Source organism: Sphaerodactylus townsendi, linkage group LG14, assembly GCF_021028975.2.
Source record: "Sphaerodactylus townsendi isolate TG3544 linkage group LG14, MPM_Stown_v2.3, whole genome shotgun sequence".
Taxonomy (NCBI): domain Eukaryota; kingdom Metazoa; phylum Chordata; class Lepidosauria; order Squamata; family Sphaerodactylidae; genus Sphaerodactylus; species Sphaerodactylus townsendi.
The window spans coordinates 30,530,141-30,537,185 of NC_059438.1; positions in this window are offsets into that span (position 1 = coordinate 30,530,141).

Consider the following 7,045-nt stretch of genomic DNA (forward strand, 5'->3'; position numbering starts at 1 on the left):
CCCTCAAGAATGCGCTTATCTGATCGCCCTCCTGGGTTTGCAAATCCTCCGCTTCCGAGTCACTCGGGAGGAATGAAATCCTCGGCATCTCCAGACGGAGCCAAGCGCGGCTCTGGGTTCCCCGGAGCTGAGCAACAGCCCGACGGACCACCCACGGCTGCGCCTCTCCTGCGCTGGAGCCCAAGTCGGGCAGGTGGGCACAGGGTGGCACCCTTTGCGGACAAAAGAGCCTGGCAAAAGAGCCTTTGCGGACAAAAGAGCCTGGCAGCCCGCAGGTCCCTTTCCAAGAGCCCTACGGAGATCTCGTGTGGGAGGGGGTGGGCACCAGGGCGCAAATCTGGGCAGGGGAGCACCCTTTCCCTGTGTGGATCATCATTGTCTGCAGTTGCCATCCGCCTGGTCTATCCCTGGCTCCTTCCACACATGCAGAATAACGCACTTTCAAACTGCTTTCAGTGCTCTTTGAAGCTGTGCGGAATAGCAAAATCCACTTGCAAACAGTTGTGAAAGTGGTTTGAAAACGTGCGGAAGGGGCCAGGGGCGCTACAGAAAAGGGCGCTACAGGCGGAGTAAAATGACACGGTCTTCTCGAAAGACACGATTCCTTATCTTAAGGTCACTTGTTTCTTCTCAGTCTAGCCCACCTCACGGGGTTGTTGTGGCAAAGGTAAAAATAGAATGTTTCCAGCTGCTTTGAGTCCCTCCAATGGGAGTATAGATCGCTGGCCACAGAAACGACATTCCAGGTCTTCTGCCGAGACCCTCTTCATGCGGGTGGGTAGGAGGCAACTAGAAGGCGTGTCTCTTGCCCTGCTCCCCCTCCCCCCAAAAAATTGCCTTACCACATTTGATGTCCTGGAAAGGCTCAGCAGCTTGATATGCCGATCTGCGTTTACTCAGCGGAAAGTCTCACTGGTGGGCCTCTGCCACTTCCGCACATGCAGAATAATGCACTTTCAATCCACTTTCACAATTGTTTGCAAGTGGATTTTGCTGTTTCGCCCAGTAAAATCCAGCTGCAAAGTGCATTGAAAGTGAATTGAAAGTGAATTATTCTGCATGTGCGGAAGTGCCCCCAGTGGATGGGAGTAGGGTTTTTTCTCTAGGTGTGGGTCACAGGTGAGGATGCAGGAAAGGGCGCATGGGCCACAAGCCCCCCCCCCTCACTGTCTTGGAATGGGGTGGGGAAATTTGGGACCGATCCAAAGGGCAAACATTCTCCAATGGACAGACTTCAGCTTTCTCCTTCAGTTAAGGCGACCTCCCCCAACCCCCCCCCCCCCCAGGACGCTTGATAAAGCAGAGGCGCACCAGGCGCGGCAGGGGGGTTCTTTGGGACCCAGTCCTTGGGCGGCCAAAGGTGCGCTCCAGAAACAAACGCGCCCCACCGCCGGCAGCTCCCCGCGCGCGTGTGGGACCAGTCAATGTTGGGAGACTCTCCCACGGCCCCGTCTGGACACGCGATGCCGCCTCCAAGCAGTACAGCGCGGCTGGTCTGGGGGTGGGGAGGGGGTCACCAGCCTGGTTGGCAGACCCCACGCGGTCTGAAATCCGTGTCTGGCCCTTTTTAAACTCGGGAGGAGTGTTAGTGGGATTGTGGGGTTCTTTGGACTCTGGCCACGGGACACCCCCACCCCACCCCATCCGGAACCCCAAACATTTCCAGAATACAACGTCCCAAATTCTCTGAGAAGTTTCGGGGACGCTCAGGGAGGCGATCTTGTCACCAGCCGCGTTTCGGTGCGCAGTTATCTCCGCCCAGCTGCTCTGCCCTGCTCCTGCGCTTTTGGGAAATGGGGGTTTCTCCCCTCCCCCACCCTTCTGTGTCCCTCCCCCGGCGGATGTGCTCCCGAGTTGCTAAGCCTTGGTCATTCCTTCTAGGAAACATCCCTCCCACTTCGGTCCCATCGATAGTTTCCTGACTTCTGCAATCCAGGACGGGAGAGGGGAAGTCCCTTTCCTCCAGATCTGGTCCCCAGAGACTTCCTGATGCAGGCGACGCTGGGAGGCCAGTCTGGTGACCCGTGACTTGCTACAGAGCTGCCCTTCAGCAAGTTACCCAAACGCACAGTTTTCATGCAACATACTTAAAAAAAAAAAGTATTGCCTGTGACCATTTTGGTTAAAAAGAAGGGGGAAAAAAGACCTACCGTGGCAGGGGAGGCTGTTTTGCCAAATCTGCCAAGTCTGGTTCTTGGAATCCACCAGACACTCAAAGGCTGCCTTTCAACTGGGAGGAGGGCATGGAGTCAGTTATTTAATTCATAAAGCCTGTTCCGTCTATATATAGCTGCCTGGTGGACGCTGCTGGCACGGGCGGCTGGTATGTACACTCTGGAGGGCTGGCACCCGGCCAGGGGGGGAAGAAGCGAAACCAGGTCCAGCGGCTCCGGTGGCGTTTCGAAGGCACTCGGCGGGCGGGCGGGCTCGACAAACCAGTGAGCTGTCCATGGTGGACGAAGCCCCGGGTTCCTGGAGAGCACTTTCTGTCCATCCCCCATAGTATTATTGCAGGGCTGGATGCTTGGGCACAAAAGCTGGGGTGGGGGGGAGAGTATCGAAACAATTCCATGGGAATCTACTGCGGGGCCCTGAAGTGTGGACCAAATGTGCCATTGTGCATTGTTATATGTAGCTTGCAATAAAAGCCCGTTGTGCTAAACAATACCATGGGCTCTACACACCTGTTTGGGGAGGGCGCAGCTGCAAGGCAGCATCTGCTTAAATCGGTAGGGAATGTTGTAAGATTTCTTTATATACGCTCTCTTTTTGTGTATATAAAGCCAGTGTGGTGTCGTGGTTAAGAGCAGGTGGATTCTAATCTGGAGAACCGGGTTTGATTCCCCACTCCTCCACCTGAGTGGCAGGGGCTTATCTGGTGAACCAGATGTGTTTCTGCGCTCCTATATTCCAGCTGGGTGACCTTGGGCTAGTCACAGTTCTCTCAGAACTCTCTCAGCCCTACCTACCTCACAAGGTATCTGTTGTGGGGAGAGGAAGGGAAAGGAGCTTGTAAGCCACCTTGAGTGTCCTTCAGGAGAGAAAGGTGGGGTATAAATCCAAAGTACTCCTCCTCCTCCTCCTCCTCCTCCTCCTCCTCCTCCTCCTCCTCTTCTTCTTCTTCTTCTTCTTCTTCTTCTTCTTCTTCTTCTTCTTCTTCTTCTTCTTCTTCTTCTTCTTCTTCTTCTTCTTCTTCTTCTTCTTCTTCTTCTTCTTCTTCTTCTTCTTCTTCTTCTTCTTCTTCTTCTTCTTCTTCCTCATGAAGATTTTTTCCCCCAGAATGGAGTAGTAATTTGCCTTGTTCTGGTCCATGGGCAACTTTCACTTTTACATCAGGAAAGGGTTGGACCCTTGACAGAGCAACGTAGAGCCACTTGGTATCAATTGCTCAAGGTTCTCTGGAGCCTGTTCCTTTGGAATAATGTTTTGATCCCTCTTATAACTGTATCACCAATCTATCTCTGTTTAGATTACAGGTTTGTTTTCCCATCTAAATTACCAAGAAAACTGGAAACGTACAAATAAGATTGCTTCAACTGAATTCAACATGAAGTTTGTACATGTATCACAAATCTCCAGGCTCCATGTGGAAATTGTCAAGCCTGGTGTTGAATGGTTGTTGTGGGCTTTTGGGGCTGCGTGGTCATGGTCTGGTAGATCTTGTTCCTAACATTTCGCCTGCATCTGTGGCTGGCATCTTCAGAGGTGTATCACAGAGAGAAGTCTGTTACACTTCTCTCCATGCAGGCGAAACATTAGGAACAAGATCTACCAAACCACGGCCACACAGCCTGGAAAAATCAGAACAACCTGTTGAATCCGGCCAAGAAAGCCTTCGACAAAACACTGGTATTGACTGTTTTCTGACTTTGTTGAAGTGAGTGGAAAAGGTTGCACAGCCAGATTTGATGAGGGAGAAAGAGAGTGGGAGGTTTGGGGAGTAAGGTATCCAACTCCAGGTTGGGAAATTCCTAGAGAGTTGGGGAAAGAACGAAGTTATAGCAAGGTTTGAGGAGTGGGGGAGTTTTCAGCAGGCTGTAAAAGCTGTAGAGTCCACCCTCTCGCCATTTTCTCCAGGGGAACTGTGGTTTGGAGATCAGTTGTAATTCCAGATCTTCAGGCCGTACCTGGAGGTTGGCAAGGCAAGTTCTGAATATGCATAACAGCACATTGTAACACTTTTTGTGGAGAAATCTATATGGTATACACACAAATATTCCTTGATGGTCTCAAAACGAGAGATTTAATTTATCTAAATGGCACATTTGTCTCCAGGCCCCACCTGGAGGTTGGCAAGCCAAGTTCTCAATGCACAGAATTGCCCATTGGAAGGCTTTCTGTGGAGCTATTCACTCAAATAATCATTTTATGGCCTCAAAATAGGAGGTTAAATGTATCTAAATGGCAAATTGACCCCCCCCCGACCCCACCTGGAGGTTGGCAAGGCAAGTTCTGAAAACACAGAACAGCACATTTTTACATTTTCTGTGGAGATATTCTTTCAAATATTCATTTTATAGGCCTAGAACAGGAGGTTAGATGTGTTTAAATGGCAAGGTCAGGTCTAAATACACATAACAGCACATTTCTACACTTTATGTGGAGAACTATATAGGGTATACATACAAACATCCATTTACGCTTCCAGAATGGGAGATCGAATGCATTAAAGTGGCAAAGTCAATGCAGAGAAGAGCTTTCTCATACATTTTAGAGCCTCTGAAGAGAAGAAATTTTGCAGACTCACTGGCTCACCTCACCAGGAATGAAGGCTGAACTCTGGGAACGGGGGCTGTAGATGAATGTTGAGGAGTAGGTTGGTGAGTCCCGTCCCCCCCTTCACTGTTCATTCTTTGAGAGAGTGGGGAGTGCACCTGAGGGATTGGGAAGGCTTTCCCTCACTGGAACTGAGGGGGTGGGTTGGCGGAGTGTAGGGCGTGCTGTGGATTTGGGTGGGTGACACCTTGTTCTGGGGGTGGGTGGGAGAGGAAGAGGGAAATGGAGGGGGACTTTTGCTAGGCCAGTGGGGAGCATGGCTTGTGGCCTTTGCCCCGCCATACCTGGCTTGCTTCTGGGTTATGGGGACACCAATGGTTGGGTGGGCACCAATAGTTATGCTAGACCAGGGGTAGGGAACCTGCGGCTCTCCAGATGTTCAGGAACTACAATTCCCATCAGCCCCTACCAGCATGGCCAATTGGCCATGCTGACAGAGGCTGATGGGAATTGTAGTTCCTGAACATCTGGAGAGCCGCAGGTTCCCTACCCCTGTGCTAGACTCACTTCCACAGTTAGAAGTGAGTCTGGTGCCCCTATTGGTTGGAAGTGAGACCTCCGCTAATGTTTCATTGCTTATTCAATTATATACTACAATTGTACATTAGGATAAAGCCCTGGTCATTTTGCTGATGGAAGAAGGGGTATGAAGCCAAGGTCCTAGTTTCCCTGCCCTTACATCTCCTAATATTTATGTTATTTATTATTAGATGTATTCACCACCCTTCCCTAGATGGCCCAGGGTGACTTACAACAACTGGTTAAATACTGTTTAGGACAACAATAAATACTTTAAAACCACAAATATTCCTTAAATCTTAAATATATCAGCAAAAACTTGCAGATTCTCATTCCAACTTAATACGTGAGTCCCATCTTCTGTTATTATTCCACTATTTAGTTCGATATAAATGGAACCCTAGAAGGGGGGGAGGGGCCTGCTTTGATGTGTCACCATCCCTGCTTCAACCATATGCTTAGTGGAACAGCGGTGTCCCACAGACTTTGCGGAGCTTTGTCAAATTACTTACACCCGTGTTCCCCCTGCTCTGCCACCCTCAGCCACGTGGAAGTTGTCATTGTTGGACATTTTACAAAGTCAAGGTGAGACTCCAGTGTGAGATTTCTGACCTAGGATTCATGAATGAACTTAATCCCATTAAAGTAGGACAAAGTTTCTAACCTTCTCTTCCTGATTGGCCTCTTCCCTAGAATCCCTGCCAGAATCCCAGTGCTGACTCACTTTCCTCTTTCCCTTCCAATTCCTCCCCCAAAATTCATCTTCTCTGTGAAACCGATTGAGCCCTTTAGCCTTCTTCTCTGTTGTAATGAAGCTCAGGTGTTGCAGAGTTTGCTTACATCACTCTTTGCATTCCTTTGCCTCTCCCTTTTGTCCCCGCCCAATCCCGCCATTTTGTCCTCTCCCCACAGCAGGAAGAAGCATACTTGGAATAACTTGCATGAAGTCATCCTCAGATGAGAAAGAAGCAAACTTCCTGGCAGTCTGGAGTGCCGGTGCTGGGAACCAGCGAAGAAGGAAGTTAGGTGAAATCTCAGGTCCCCCGCAATTCAGTCAGGTTTCTGCAGGCAGAGCTCCAATTCCAGAGTGCCCTTAATCCAGATTGACTAAAACCATATATTACTACCTATCCTATGCAGCAATGTGTGTTTATGTCTTCCTACATTTCCATACCTACGTGCAAAAGACTCTAAAAATAGGTGCACAGGTGCTGATGAATTGTTTCACCCAAGCCCTTGAAAGGAGAAACCAGTCAAGCTAACTCATTTCCTGTGTTTCAATTACAAGTTCTCTGGGTGGCTTGCAAACCAAATAGATACACAGCTCGAACTTTCCAGAGTTTTTAAGACAAATAGGTTTATAGATATGTCCGCTGTCCTCACCTGCCCCGTCACTGAGAAAGTGAATTGCACAATTCAAACAAATATTTGCAACTGTGGTATTTACAATATTTCATATACATGCAATATTTGCAGTTCATTACTGTATTGTCACCCATCCCCGAGTTAGGGATGGAACGGAAGTATTCAGGTTAACTGATTCACTCTGAAATGTATGGGCCTGCACTCTACCGCTCATCTCGGCAGTGTTTGAAACTCTTCTGCAGATTAAGGCATCTTCCAAATTAAGTGGTGTTTCCACAGAAGACTCCTTAGGCGGAAGGAAAATTTCAAACTTTGCTGAGTTGAGTGGAGGGATGATATATACAATAGAAATCAATTACACCAGGGTTTTTTTTTTGTAATAAAC